Source organism: Saccostrea cucullata, unplaced genomic scaffold (genome assembly GCF_032062105.1).
Source record: "Saccostrea cucullata isolate Sc308-1 unplaced genomic scaffold, CSIRO_AGI_Scuc_v1 ctg5666, whole genome shotgun sequence".
Classification (NCBI taxonomy): Eukaryota; Metazoa; Mollusca; class Bivalvia; order Ostreida; family Ostreidae; genus Saccostrea; species Saccostrea cuccullata.
Window position 1 is genome coordinate 59,124 of NW_026937038.1, and position 16,787 is coordinate 75,910.

Sequence of the window (16,787 nt, forward strand, 5' to 3'; positions counted from 1 at the left end):
ACTCTCTCTGTATGTTTTTTTTTTCTTTTTGTTATTATCATGTTTGTTGCATAACTCTGATGGGACAGTTGGCTTAAAGAAATAAAGAAACTGAAACACTGAAACTAAAACCGTACATCATTAATTTTCTATTTATAATAAATTGCTGATGTTTTAAAGCAATGGTATGTCCAGAAGGCGCAACCCCAAAAATAACGTTTTTTCTTCCAAAGTTTAAATTGCAAAAAAAATAAATTATATGAGCATTTGTTATCAAAAAAAAAGCCGTTAATTCACTCATGCGGTGTCACAATTCTATTTTGTAAAATTTGCAGTTTTAGCCCCGTTCTGTAAGTTCTATCAAAATGTATAGTAAATATTTAAAGAATTGACCAAACAATTTTTGAGTTACACGTAACAACGTTAGAAAGGGAGTGGGTTTCTTTTTTCTAACATGCTATAAAGTTTTGCCACCTGGAAAAACTAGCATGGACCTAGGAAATATTTTAACGGGCCACTGAAAAGTAGAATGCATTCAAGTACTTGTTTTTAAGTACCGAAAAAGATTAAAGAGACGAGAAATGTAAAAGTTAATGTCGGTTTAATTTGTAGCTTGGTGTTTAAAATTTGTCACGTAGAAAAGTGATGTTGATCATGTATGATAGACGTGGAACGCCGACAAGCAAATGTTATGCTGTTATATAATTATATAATTAAGTTCTTAATTAATTTTAAGATTCTTAAGAATCTTTCAATATAAATAGATCTATTATCAATATCATATGCATTGAAATAAGCTATTCATGACATTTTTAAAGATACGTGTAAAAATATATCTAAATTAAACGAGTTTGAATCTTTCATCAAGATAAGTGTATATGATGTAGAGTATGTGGACTTTGAGAAACAATGACGTCATGCCACTCAATAGCGACTGCACCAGGTGAACAATTAATGTGTTTTTATTTTATGATAATTTGGAAAATATTTGAGGTATCAAGCTAAATTTTTTGAATATTTTTCTAACTTTTGTTGTTTAATGTTCCTTACAAATTTTGTAAGCATGAACATCATTTTATTAGTTTTATCGCATCTGTCTTCGAACTGTTGCTATTAAAAACAAGACAAACATTCCAATTTTATCTTAACTTTTTTGCAAAGTTCACAGGAATTTATGTAATTATGGTCTAACCATTAACATCGTTCTTCTTTGTGTTCATCGGGCTCCGAGCGTAAACATAAACGATATACAGCGAACAAGTACATTTATTGAATTAGAGTCGTATTTGTCGGAACTTTATAAATTTGTAGATTTGTGAATGTGTTTATTTAATAAGAGTACATTTTAGTGACGGAACATTAAATCTGTCGCTCAGGGAAATATATGAAGCTTTTAAGTAAATTATAGCAGATATAAATACGGGGGTTAAAATGATATTATGCAGCGAACGCATCACCATGGCCATGTGTTTTAAAACTGGACAGAGAATGGCCACAGTTATGCTACTATTGTCCACGGTGATATGGACTGTAAACTGTACGCATCTCTCCTATACGATAGAGGACTACAAGGCCCTGACTTACAGATTACTGGCTAACTACTCCAGTAAGATCAGGCCTATCTGGGATCAAGGCCAGAGCCTCCCAATACAAGTCAGTATGTGGGTGGCTAGTATTAATGACGTCAATGATGTCGCTCAGAAGATGGTAACCACGGCGTATTTGTACGTCACGTGGACAGACGCCATGTTGACTTGGAATTCAACGGAAACAGGGATTTATTGGATGCAGTTGTAATGAATCAGGGTTATTCCAATCAGTGTAACAAAGGATGTTAGGGTTTTTGACTTGGAATGACCTGTCTCCCCTACCATGAAATAGACCAGTCCTGTGCTATATATATAGCGGGTGTTGACAGATTCAATCATTCTATCTGAGAATCCGTTCAGTGCAAGTTCGCTGCGGGAGACGATCTAAGAAGTGGCCAGGTAAGGGTGATAGGATAAGTGACGACGCTGAATAAGCTGAGTCACAATAAGGTTACTTTAGGGCTGAATAAGCCTTATTGTATAGGTTGCGTCAACTGGTTGACCTCAGTAGCTTTGGCATTAGAAATAAAGGCTGAATAAGTCTGTACCCTAGTGCCAAAGTGAACTGGAGACGCCAGTTGACTAGAGACCTTTGGGTTAGTAACCTGGACCCTTGGTTGGGCCAGTTGTCCGGGACATTGGTAAGGGGTGAGACAAGTGGTCCGGAGTCAAATTGTCCCTTGATTTTGTTCTGCGAATCGTAGTAAATATATTGATTAGGTAAATTGTTGAAATAATCATCGTAAATATATTGATTAAGTTTGTGTCCTAGTGGACAAAATACAGATCATTTGTTTAAATTGTTACACTGCAGAAATCCCGGGTGTAACCGGGTACGTGTCCAATTGAATGTATATAGACCGCTCGGCTGGGCACACGTTACAGAATTTTTGGTGGCAGCGGTGGGATTTCTGCAGTGTTAGTAAGAGGGTGTGTGTGTTTATTTTTGGTTCCATAATAAAATTTTAGGGATATCAATTTGTTGTTTATAATGTCGGCTGATCAGTTAGATCGGGAACTGACTTTTCTCAAGGAAGAAATAAGAGAACTAGAGTCAAGTATCCGGCAGCATGAAAGTGTGATACACTCAACACCAAGGTCTCGTGGATATGAGAACCGTGGTAGATACGACTCTGGTATTGCCAGTGGTCCATCGTCTGTCGTTCCCAGGAGTCCTTTGGCTGATCATTTTCCAGATAGCGAGCCAAATAGATCGAGTACTAGCTGTCATCCAAGGGTTAGGTTTCCTGAGGAAATGGAGGCTAGAAATGATGAAACCTTCAGAGAGGGCATGGCGGATAGAGTCGATAGTGGTAATGTAACATACAGGCGTCACCGTAGACCAGTTGTCCAAGATATTGCAACAAAGAAAATGAGTAGAAGGGAAGTCAAAGCTGCAACCTACGATGGCAGTGGATCGTGGTTGGATTATAAGACTCATTTTAACACGGTCAGTAAACTTAATGAGTGGACAGAAGAGGAGAAAGGCTTATTTCTCGCAGCATCTCTTCGGGGTCAGGCTCAAGGGGTTCTTGGTAACTTGCCAGGTGACAACACAGATTATCATTACCTTGTACAGGCTCTCGAAGAGCGTTTTGCACCACCTAACCAAACTGAATTATACAGAGTTCAGCTACGGGAGAGGCGCAAAAGAGCCACAGAGACCATACCTGAATTAGGACAGGCTGTCAGAAGATTGGCAAACTTGGCCTATCCTAAAGCACCATCTGAGGTAAGGGAAACTTTGGCCATGGAACAATTTTTAGATGGCTTACCTGACTCAGACATGCGAATAAGGATCAAGCAAGTGCGCCCAAAAGATCTGAATGATGCCATTAAACATGCAGTAGAACTTGAGGCATATCTAAGGGCAGAAGACAAAAGGGGGTACAAAGGTTATCAACACCAATTGAGGGAAGAGGTAACTACAAATAACGAAACCTTCAATATGGAAATGAAGAACTGGATGTCATCAGTGGAGAAAAATATGGCAGCCATAACCAAGGAAATCAAAGAGCTCAGACAAGGCAGAGGCCAAGTGGACAGAAAATCTTACAAAGAGTCACCTCTATCCAGAAAAAGCATGGATATGATAGAATGCTACAGTTGTCATAAAAAGGGACATTTTAAGCGAAATTGTCCAGAGAAAAACAAGAAAGATGCACATTATAGCCAGAAGACTTCAGGGAGTAGTGATCCCAAAAGGAAAAACAATGATAAGGGTTTGAATGGACAACTAACTGGCAAACTTGGTTCTTGCCCAAACGAAGATGGAATGTTCATTTATGCAATGATAAATGGTGTTAAGAGAAAAAGTTGTTAGTAGACACAGGGGCTACGGTTACAATGCTGTCAACAACTTTATTGGAAAGGGTGAAAGACCATTTGTCTGTTGAAATCCAAGAACCTGTAATGAAAGTTCATACAGCAGATGTTGATGAATTAAAGTTAGAAGGTAAAGTCAATATAGAGATGGTAATTGGTAAATATCCTATCAAGACTTTGGCCTTGGTAGCTGATCTTCAGGTAGAAGGAATTCTTGGATTAGACTTGATCAGACATTTTGATATGATAATAGATGCAAAACGATACGTTTTTGTTACATCAGGATGAAAGTATTCCTCTTGTGTATGAAGGAAAAATTGGATGCTATAGAGTTGTAGCACAAGAAACGGTCAGCATACCACCTCGGAGTGAACTTATTATACCAGGGAAAATATGTACCTTTGACGAGGAGCATCTACAGACCCAAGGTATTGTAGAACCAAGAGAAAAAGAGGATGCTAATAGGCCATTGACTGCTAGAACTTGTGTTCAGCCAATGAAGAATAATATTGTGCCAGTGAGAATGTTGAACGTGGAGTCTGAACCAAAGGTGGTGTATAAGAACACAGAGATTGGAACATTTCAAGAAACAGAACAGGTTACCTCAAACTATGCCGGTGAACCAGCAGAGCGGCCCGATATAGAAAATCTGTATCAAGAATCTGTAAAGCATCTTACAAAGAAACAAGCAAAAGAAGTGAAATCTTTTCTATGGAAGTACAAATCGCTGTTTGCAAAAAGTAACAATGATCTTGGAAAAACCAATATTGTCAAACACAAGATAGACACTGGAGACGCGAGACCTATAAAACAACCCGTTCGCCGTTCTCCTGCACACTTGTCAAAAGAAATTGAAAGGAATATAGATGAGATGCTAGAGTGCAATATCATTGAACCTTCGACAAGTCCATGGGCCTCCCCGATTGTACTAGTGAAAAAGAAGGATAATACTTTCCGATTCTGTGTAGACTACAGACGTCTTAATGCTTGTACAGTTAAAGATGCCTATCCCCTGCCCAGGATTGATGAATCCTTAGAACAATTGTCCGGATACAGTTGGTTTTCCACTCTGGATATGTTTTCCGGGTATTGGCAGGTGGAACTTGATCCAAAGGACAAGCATAAAACGGCTTTCGCCACACGTAAGGGTTTATTTCAGTTCCGAGTGATGCCTTTCGGACTTTGTTGTGCACCAGCCACTTTCGAAAGATTAATGGAAATGGTATTGGCAGGATTACAATGGGAGGTTTGTCTGGTTTACCTTGATGATATTATCATCATGGGTAAAACCTTCATTGAAATGATGACCAATTTGGAGAAAGTATTTGACAGACTTCAATCAGCTGGGTTACGACTAAAAGCTAAGAAATGTCATTTGTTCCAGAGATCTGTGAAGTTCTTGGGCCACATTATTTTTGAAGAAGGAATAATGACAGACCCTGAAAAGATAGAAAGTGTGAAGAATTGGCCAGTGCCAACAAGTGCAACGGAGGTGAGGTCCTTCCTTGGTTTATGTGGGTATTACAGAAAGTTTATAAAGGACTTCGCAACGATTGCCAAGTGCCTACATAAGTTGACTGAAAAAGGGAGACCATTTGTCTGGAAGGATGATTGCCAGATCGCTTTTGACCTGTTGAAACAGAAACTTATAACTACCCCAGTGTTAGGACACCCTGACTTCACTAAAGAGTTTATCCTTGACACGGATGCCAGCAGAGATGCTATTGGGGCTATACTTTCTCAGGAACAAGAAGGTCATGAGAAAGTCATTGCTTACGCTAGCCGTACCTTGTCCAAGAGTGAAAGAAGCTACTGCGTCACTAGGAAGGAGCTCCTTGCAGTTGTTCATTTTGTAAAAGTTTTCAGACATTTCCTTGAGGGACGAAAATTTCGTATCAGAACGGACCATAGCTCCTTAAAGTGGTTATTGAGATTCAAGAACCCAGAGGGCCAACTAGCCAGATGGCTAGAAGTATTGAGTACATATGATATGTTGATTGAACACCGGCCAGGAGCACAACACCAAAATGCTGATGCCCTGAGTAGGATACCCTGCAAGCAATGCGGTTTCTTTACTGCATGGGATCAAGAAGAGGAATCAAGGGCTCTACTTGCAATTAATAACAATGAGGATGGTGCCCAAATGTCAGATGGTTTGTCCCTTAAAAGTATTCAAGAAAACGATGAAGACGTTGCATTGGTGATCAAATGGTTAAAGTGTGGGACAAAACCAAAATCCGAAGAACTAGCAGGAAAAAGTATTTATGTCCGAGATATTGTAGGACAATGGGACTTGTTACTGATCAAAGATGAGTTACTGTGCAGAAAATGGATTCCTGGAAAAGGAAGTCCTATCTTTCAAGCTATAATACCATGGAGCGAGAGGCGGAAGGTACTTTATTTCTGCCATGACTTCAAAGGGGCAGGACACTTAGGTCACAAGAAGACACTTGAAAGAGTGCGTAGTAAGTACTATTGGCCTGGTTGCCGAAAGGACATAAAAGCTTATGTTGCAGGATGTGAAAAATGTTCCAAGAGAAAAAGTCCGAATGTTACAAAGAAAGCTCCCATGAAGATAGTGGAATCTGGGATTCCTATGGAGAGAGTGGCCACAGATATTCTAGGAGAATTGCCAAAGACAGAGAGGGGTAATCGCTATATTTTGGTAGTCGCTGACTACTTTACCAAGTGGACCGAGAGCTTTGCCATGCCTAACATGGAGGCACAAACAGTTGCTCGTATATTGGTAGAGGAAGTCTTTGCAAAATTCGGAGTGCCTAGAATACTTCATTCGGACCAGGGCAGGCAATATGAAAGTCTATTATTTCAAGAGCTCTGTGCATTACTACACATTGAAAAGACCAGAACAACCCCCTATCACCCTCAAAGTGATGGGATGGTTGAACGGTTCAATAAAACCCTTGCAACCATGCTTAGTGCTTACGTAAACGAGCACCAGACTGACTGGGATGAATCTCTCCCATACGTTATGCAGGCCTATCGTTCTGCAGTTCATGAGACCACAGGCTATACACCGAACTTTTTAATGTTAGGTAGAGAGACCTGTACACCCCTAGATCTAATGTACGAATTGCCAGGAGAAGTGAAAGTCACCCCAAGAAGCCAATGGGTTTGGGAATTACAAGAACGCTTGGAAGAAGCTCACAGAATAGTTCGGGAAAATACTAAGCAAGAGATGTGTCGTCAAAAGACATATCATGACAGAAAGCTTAGCTTTGAAAAGTTTTCCCCCGGTGATAATGTTCTTGTATACTTTCCAGTTCGCAAAATAGGTAGATCAGGGAAATTGACCTCGTATTGGCATGGTCCCTATTCCATCCTAGGCAAATGTTCTGATCTGACCTACAAGATTAATTGTGGACAAAAGGGTCGAGAGCAGGTTGTCCACGTAGACAGGATAAGAAAACAGCACCCTCAGTTACTGAGGGGAGAATCAAGTTCTAGTAAAGTTGTTGAGTTAGATGATCAGAGAAGTCTAGAAAATGAGAATAATGTTTCTGATGAAAGAAACGACTTAGGGAATACTAGTGACCAAGTGGAGGAAACATGGTCAGAAACCAATATAGAATCAGACGATCAAAATGATATTTGGTCGCCAGATCTCACAAAAAGGAAACGACGTCCACCAAAATGGATGTCAGACTATGTCAGGGATTAACTAATGTGTTAGAAAAACATATGGATCGTTAAAATCAAGTTATCTCTTTGTGAACAGATGGTTTACTATTGCTTTAAAGTTTGATTATTGTTGACATTCAGAAAGATATTCTGTGCATTTATGAAAAAAAAACTACATAAATATTTGTTACCCTTAAATGGTTGTTGTTTTCATACGGGACGTATGACTTTAAGGGGTGGGTGATGTAATGAATCAGGGTTATTCCAATCAGTGTAACAAAGGATGTTAGGGTTTTTGACTTGGAATGACCTGTCTCCCCTACCATGAAATAGACCAGTCCTATGCTATATATATAGCGGGTGTTGACAGATTCAGTCATTCTATCTGAGAATCCGTTCAGTGCAAGTTCGCTGCGGGAGACGATCTAAGAAGTGGCCAGGTAAGGGTGATAGGATAAGTGACGACGCTGAATAAGCTGAGTCACAATAAGGTTACTTTAGGGCTGAATAAGCCTTATTGTATAGGTTGCGTCAACTGGTTGACCTCAGTAGCTTTGGCATTAGAAATAAAGGCTGAATAAGTCTGTACCCTAGTGCCAAAGTGAACTGGAGACGCCAGTTGACTAGAGACCTTTGGTTTAGTAACCTGGACCCTTGGTTGGGCCAGTTGTCCGGGACATTGGTAAGGGGTGAGACAAGTGGTCCGGAGTCAAATTGTCCCTTGATTTTGTTCTGCGAATCGTAGTAAATATTTTGATTAGGTAAATTGTTGAAATAATCATCGTAAATATATTGATTAAGTTTGTGTCCTAGTGGACAAAATACAGATCATTTGTTTAAATTGTTACACTGCAGAAATCCCGGATGTAACCGGGTACGTGTCCTATTGAATATATAGACCGCTCGGCTGGGCACACGTTACACAGTTTAATCAGGTTAATTTTTTCAGGTGAAATAAAATCTATATAGGTTACGAAATATATGATATAGTCTATGTTTGAAATTTTCCATGTTGATGCATTGTTTTTATAAGAATAAAAATATGTTTTGTTCTAATGGTCAAAACTGAAACCCTTATTTCATCTATTTCCTCTAAATGAAAAATGAGTTCTACACTAATTCAACTAGGTTAAAAACTTCAGACTAGTTTACATTCATTATATAGAATATCAAAAGTAAATTTATTGTTCTCTTTCAGAAAGATTTATGGATACCAGACCTCGCTGAGTAATGGATTCACGGCCTTCAAACCTCTTGGTGGTGATTTCTACTATATTTACGTGGACAGCGATGGATCGGTGTCTTGGTATCCGTACATGGTGTTTGAATCCAAGTGTAAACTCGATGTCTCATTTTATCCCTTTGACTCGCAAACATGTAAAATCCAGTTCAAGACTTGGAGCTATAGCCAGTGGGAAGTAAATCTAACCATTTCTGATGAGAAGATTGGGTTTTACGATTTTGTGGAAAACACCGTATGGGAAGTGACGTCAACAGATGCAGTAAAAGAAGATGCAAACAATGAACCGACAGTTGCATTTATAATTCATCTCCAGAGAAAATCTTTATATTATATCATGAATGTGTTTCTTCCTATAATTTTTCTGGGTATACTCAGTCCCGTGGTATTCATTATCCCAGCTGATGCCGGAGAGAAAATGGGTTACGCCGTAACGATATTTCTGACCTTCGTCGTGTTTCTAACTATCGTAAGTTCGAACCTTCCAGTTAATTCTGACAGTGTTTCGTACATGGCAGTTTACCTCCTCATCAAGCTTATGTTTGGTGCCATGATAATCGTCATAACGTCAATACAATTACGAATCAACCACAGGAAGTCAGAAAGGGAAATTGGGAAAGTGTTCCAGGGTCTAGTTAGGTTGGAGCGTCGTCTGCAATGTGCAGGTCAAAGATCGGGCTCGGGCTGCGCATGCTCAGGACGTGTACAGGGAATAGACCTTCCGGTTATGGCGGACAAAGGAAAGGCAGAGGCCATTGAGGAGGATATAAGCTGGAATGACGTGTCTTCTGCCATTGACTTTTATTCCTTTTGGTTCCTTGTCTTTGCAGATATAACAGTTACTTCCTCCATATTTACATATACTGCGTTAAATTAGCTCCACTATACAAACAGATAGATAGAGAGAGGTATATGTTTTTTTTAATTCAGTAATGACTAAAAATAAATGTTAAACACAATACGAGTAATTCAACTGTTATGTTTTCAGCAACTCAAACTATTCATCTTAATACTAACCAAAATTTACGTCTCAGATTAAACGAGGCTTGGCAAATGAGAATCGAACCCGGGCCTCCCGATCATGAAGTTAAAAAATTACCACAAGGTCATCGTTACATATCCGGTTGTTTGAAGTTTGAAGAAGAGAATGAAAAAATAGGAGTGTAAGCTTAACAAATTCGTTCGCTCCAATGGTCATACCGTACAGAATATTTACTTTAATAATAAAGACATTTTAAAATAGGTGGTTAAAGCGTCTGCTCTAGAGTCGCGGAGTAAGGAGTTGTGGTTCATTTCACAAAAATGTACGTCTAAGAAAAAAATGTCCCATTCCTCAACAAGTATATAAGCTGTGATAGACAAAAAATATTTAAGAATGAAAATTTTGAAGATAGCGAGCACAATTGAGAGCTCAAAAGTCCATAAAACAATAAAAAATAGGAGCAAAGCAAACACAGACCTCCAAAACATCAGAATTGGAATCAGGTGCCAGGGAGGAGTGAGCATTCCCTGCTGCCGACCGGTCACACCTGTCGTGTGCTCCTTGTCATGATCGGGAAGTAATGGATCAATTCAGTGTGTAAATAATGGACTAACAGTTAGTATGAAAAACGTCAGTCAGCATTTGACTCAATGATTAATTGCATTTGCTGACAAGATCATTGTATCGACCATAGAACGTACAAAATGATGACTTTAAACAAAACTGATAATATTCTTATTTCATCACCTTTTTTGTCAATGTCAGACTTACATGTACCTCGTTTAAGAAATTGTACATACGAAGAGCATGCGTTTGCATATCGAATCAATTGAGAGATATAAACTCCGTATACAGGTGGAGAAATTATATTGCTGCATAAATAATGGAAGCTGCTGATTGAAAAAATTAATGTCACGTTTATCATAGAGCTTTGCTGTTAGATGACCATTAACGTCCTTTTAAAGTAAAATATCCAAATGTGAAACATGTTTCAGACTCTGGGATATCTTTCATCTCAAGCTCACCTGGATATATCGCATCGACATAAGAATGAAAATAACAATTAACTAGGGCTAATTGTAACGGGAACCGTTACAGATGTTCCCCAAACGCTCCCCAACTCCCTTTTGGTGCCTTATTCCCTGTAAGCTTCATTAAATAAGACGAACTCTATGCCTTTTAGACTATAACAATGTTTTCCCAGAAGTATAATCAGTATATTCAAATTTATGCATTGCACGCATGCACATTTGAATGCATGTGCATAATGACCATATCATCTTGTCCACACTATTTATATACTAGAAATTAAAGAGTTTTATCCAAAGGTATTAAAAAATACGTTTTAATCTAGTGTATTTGTAATTTTACTCATTTCACGTGCAAGCACGTGCGTGCATGTGCATGTTGACCATATCTTCTTGTAGGAGTCTGTTATGTTTGTCTATGTTCTTAATCCCATCCTGTTTGGTTGAAAAACAAGGAAGTTATAGCCATTTTAAGTTTAAGCCAATCAGATTGCAGCGCACGTGTATGCGCATGTTTTCACGACAACTGTTATATATCATATTGTAGGACATCCTAATGCATGATTATGTTTAAAATTTTAAAGCATTTCGTCAAAAATTAAAAAAGATATTGCGATTTTTGTTTCAGCGAATCACAGCAAAGCACACGTGCATATATTTTAAATTGGGAGTCCATTATGTTTGCTATGTTCTAAATCCCATACTGTTTCGTTGAAAAAAAAGTTATAGCCTTTTAAAGTTTAAGCCAATCAGATTTCAGCGCACGTGCATTGTTTACATAGTGTTATACATTATATTGTAGTACATCCTAAAGTATGCCTATATTTTAAATTTCATAGCATTTCGTCAAAAAACAGAAAAGATATTGAGATTTTCGTTTCAGCCAATCAGAGCGAAGCACACGTGCATGCGCGTGAGTTCGTGCGAATTTGACAGTGTCACATTATCTACACTATTAATATATCCTTATTAAATGAGTTTTAAAGTATTTCATCAAAAAATTTTAAAGTTATGGCTATTTAAAGTATATCCGTCATTTCACTCATTTCACGCGCCCGCACGTGCATGCGTATGCGCGCAAAATGACCTTCGTTCCGCACACCTACACTACACACCTATTAACCCTAAAAAGGTTTTAGGTCAGTTGGGTGAACAGTTTCTGAGAACACTCGCGGACAAAAAAAGTACCGGAGAACAAAGAAGAAAAAAAAGAATAATAACTAGTGCTAATTGTAACGGAGACCGTTACAGATGTTCCCCAAACGCTCCCCAACTCCCTTTTGGTGCCATATTCCCTGTAAGCTTCATTGAAAAAGACAAACTGTGTGCATGTGCAAGATGATCATACCTTCTTGTAGGAGTCCCTTATATCTATCTATGTTCTAAATCCCATCCTGTTTGGATGAAAACCAAGGGAGTTATAGCCATTTAAAGTTTCAGCCAATCAGATTGCAGCACACGTGCAATCGCGTGATTTCATGAAAATTTTTCAATGCCATATTGTAGGATATCCTAATGCATGACTATGTTTTAAATTTCAAACCATTTCGTCAAAAAACAAAGGAGATATAGCCATTTAAAGTTTCAGCCAATCAGATTGCAGCACATGTGCAATCGCGTGATTTCATGAATTTTTTTTCTGCCATATTGTAGGATATCCTAATACATGACTATGCTTTAAATTTCAAACCATTTCTTCAAAAAACAAAGGAGATATAGCCATTTCAAGTTTCAGCCAATCAGATTGCAGCGCACGTGCATGCACGTGTTTTCATGATAATTTCTATATATCATGTTGTAGGATATCCTAATGCATGGCTATGTTCAAAATTTCAAAGGATTTCGTCAAAAAACAAGAAAGATATTGAGACTTTAGTGTTAGCCAATCAGATTGCAGCGCACGTGCATGCGCGTGAGGTCTTGCTATTTTGACCATGTCATCTTGTCTATATTACTAATATATCCTTACATTATGAGTTTCAAAGCATTTCATCAAAAATTAAAAAAGTTACGCCTATATCAATTAAATCGGTCATTTCACTGTTGCACGTGCGCGCTCTTGCAAGCACGTGCGCGCAAAATGACCTTTGTTCGGCAAATCTACATAACATGTCTACTGACCCTAAAAACATTTTACCTTAGTCGGATGTGTAGTTTACAAGATCACTCGCGGACAAAATTTTCCCAGGAAGAAAAATAATAATAATAATAAGAAACAGAGTAAAAACAATATGTTCCCCAACTTCGTTTGGGGAACATAACTAGATGAGATCTCGTTGCGAGCAACGAGTAGGTCTTCCGTTGAAGTTCTCGATAAGATGAGATGTGATTTTGACTGAGATATTCGTTAAAAGAGAATGACATTAAGTTTTCCTTCAATGAATTTAAAGTTTCTCATTTTTATCACGATTTTCTGAACATCTTTTGTTCAATATGGCTTATAAAAATACCCCCTCCTTTCAAGACGTAAAGCATGACAAAAAATAGCATTTTGGCCCCATTGCGACCCCTTATTACGTAAGATATGGCCAAAATTTTATATTATATTGTTGCAAGTCGTTAAGATGTATATCTTTGCTTCTGTAATGTATCACAAAATATTTATCATTAAAGAGGTACAGATGCAAGACTTTTGGCCCCTTTAAGTCCCTATTTTAAAGTGTCAGCCCCTTTTTCTTGATATCAAATGAAAGGTCTTGTAATTTCAAAGACTTTTTGTTCAACACCTATTCAGAGATTTCTTTTCGTTGTGGAGATATGATTCATATAGATATTTAGGGGCCACCCCTACAAGTCCTTAATGGGGCCATTTTTCAAAAATTCAAAGTATGCATATTGTTTAGAATATTATTCTGACCATCTTTTGTTCAATATAGCTTATCAAAATATTCTTCATTTTCAAGATATGAATCGTCAAATATTTAGCATTCTGGCCCTTTGTGACCCCTAATTACGTAACATATGATCCAAATACTATCATATATTGTTGCATATTGTTAAGATGAATACCTTTGCTTCTATAATGTATCACAAAATATTGATCATTTAAGAGTTAAAGATGAAAGACTTTTGGCCCCTCTGAGCCCCTAATTTGAGGGGTCAGCCCCTTTTTCTTGATATCAAATGAAAGGTCTTGTGATTTCAAAGACTTTTTGTTTAACACCTATTCAGAGACTTCTTTTCATTGTGGAGATATGATTCATATAAATATTTAGGGGCCACCCCTACAAATCCTTAATGGGGCCATTTTACAAAAATTCAAAGTATGCATATTGTTTAGAATTTTATTCTGACCATCTTTTGTTCAATATTGCTTATCAAAATATTCCCCATTTTCAAGATATGAAGTGTCAAATATCTAGCATTCTGGCCCCTTGTGACCCCTAATTACGTAACATATGATCCAAATTGTATCATATATCGTTGCATATCGTTAAATGAATACCTTTGCTTTTATAATGTATCAAAAAATATTAGATCAATAAAGAGTTAAAGATGAAAGACCCCTACAAGATTTTTGGCCCCTCTGAACCCCTAATTTGAGCGGTCAGCCCCTTTTTCTTGATACTAAATGAAAGGTCTTGTGATTTTGAAGATTTTTTGTTCAACACTTATTCAGAGATTTCTATTCATTGTGGAGATATGCTAAATGGAAATATTTAGGGGCCACACCTACAAGTCCTTAATGGGGCCATTTTACAAAAATTCAAAGTATGCATATTGTTAAGAATATTATTCTGACCATCTTTTGTTCAATATTGCTTATCAAAATATTCCCCCTTTTTGAGATATAAAGTGTCAAAGATTTGAAATTCTGGCCCCTTGTGACCCCTAATTACGTAATATATTCCTAATTGTATCATATATTGTTGCAAATCATTAAGATGAATACCTTTGCTTCTATAATGTATCACAAAATATTGATTATTTAAGAGTTATAGATAAAAGACTTTTGGCCCCTATGAGCCCCTAATTTAAGGGGTCAGCCCCTTTTTGTTGATATTAAATGAAAGGTCTTGTGATTTTGAAGATTTTTTGTTCAACACTTATTCAGAGGTTTCTTTTCGTTGTGGAGATATGCTTAATAAATATTTAGGGGCCACCCCTGCAAGTCCTTAATGGGGCCATTTTAGAAAAATTCAAGGTATGCATATTGTTTAGAACATTATTCTGAACATCTTTTGTTCAATATTACTTATCAAAATATTCCCCCTTTTCAAGATATAAAGCGTCAAAGATTTGACATTCTGGCCCCTTGTGACCCCTTATTACGCAAGATATGCAAAATTGTTAAAAGTTTATAATATATTGTTGCAAATTGGTCTAAAATTTGAAAATTTCGAAAAATCGAGCAGAAAAAATGATAAAATTTTTTACACCACAGAGATTTGTTTTCGCGGGGGATCGAACCCGGGTCGCCCGCGTGACAATCCAACGCGCTAACCATTTAGCCATTGGGATCGCCGCTTCGCGTTTTCAAATGCAAATATCTCGAGATTGGCTTTTTCGATTTTCAAACAAATTACATATTTCGCTTCTGCAAAAGGATTTCTTTTTGTTTCAATTCTAAAACAAAAATATTACAAAAAAAAGAAAAGTTGAAAAATTGCGTTTTCGTTTTACAAAAATTTTAAATTCGCTTCCGGTATTCGACCGATATGAAGTATTGACGATTCGCACTTGTGCTAAAGGCGATTCAAAATTGCATATACGCTATAAGTCATGAACTATCATCTCCAATTAATCTTCAGTTCATATCTTAAGCATTTTTTTGCATCAAATGAAATCTTGTGATTTTGCACAAAATTGCATTTTAAAATCAGAAACAAAATTGTCAAATTTTGTGAGATATCTCACGACCGGAAGTGCTAGACATAAGACCCGAAAAAAATTTCCAATAAGGTTCAGATAGGAGTACCTATCAGATGTCAGAAAAAAGTTTCACCACCGGAAGTGAGATCGCCAGTAGTTTACGAGAAATCTCGTGCACAAAATCGGTAAGAAAAATAATAATAATAACTAGAGCAAAGCTCGTTGCAAAGCAACGAGAAGGTCTTCCGTCATGTTTGACCGGAAGTGGCTTTCATTTTTAACAAAAATGAGAAATAACGTCCAAAAATGGTTTGATTCCTCTAAATCCATGTTAATTATTGCAAAAATAAGCCATTTTCTGTTACTTCCGGTTTGACCGGAAGTGACGACGACGGACGGAAAATTAATTTTAATGCTCCCAGAGACATATGTTACCAGAAAACTTGTCAAGAACGGCAAAAATACGCGTTTTCCGACTACTTCCGGTTTGACCGGAAGTGACGACGCCGGACGTATTTTGACGACTTCAATAGATTGAGCTTGACATTTTGAACAATTTTGCTTCTTTGACATATCACAAATTCTCAATACTTTTTGAGATATAAAGAAAAAACTTTCGGCCCCTCCAGGCCCCTGATTTAAGGGGCTAGCCCTTTTTCCGAGATGTCATTTGAAAGATCTTGAAATTCTACACCTTTTTTGTTCTACATGCTTTAACAAAATATTTTTAGGTAAAAAGTTATAGTTGAAAAGGTGTTTAAAATTTTGAAATTCTTGATAGGACTATTTTCGGGCCATAGCGAGCGTCGGCGCTTCGTACTTCCGGTAGTTGTGATATACTTAGTGCACTTCTCCAAAAGTTGCTCTAGCATCACTGAAAATTTCAAGCTTCTGTGTTAAGTGCTTTTTGAGAAAACTGCCGGACAAAGTGACCCTCTAAAAATCACTAAATCGCAGAAAACTCCGAACCGGAAGTGACGTCATCAAAATAAAAAATATATATCTAGAATTTTCGATGTTCTATCAGATCTGAAAGTTTCATGAAAATCGATCGAGCCGTTCTCGAGAAATCGCGCGTACAAAATCGGTAAGAAAAAAAAAACAATAATAATAAAAATAGTGGAAAAGAAACCTAAGAAAAACAATAAGGTCTTCCGCTGAAGACGGAAGACCTAATAATAGGGGAAAAGAAA

General features: G+C 37.5%; 1 pseudogene; it reads left to right on the forward strand.

Moving 5' to 3' along the window:
• Window positions 1-1,437: 1,437 nt before the first annotated feature.
• LOC134247091 (neuronal acetylcholine receptor subunit alpha-7-like) lies at window positions 1,438-9,649 on the forward strand (annotated as a pseudogene).
• Window positions 9,650-16,787: the final 7,138 nt, after the last annotated feature.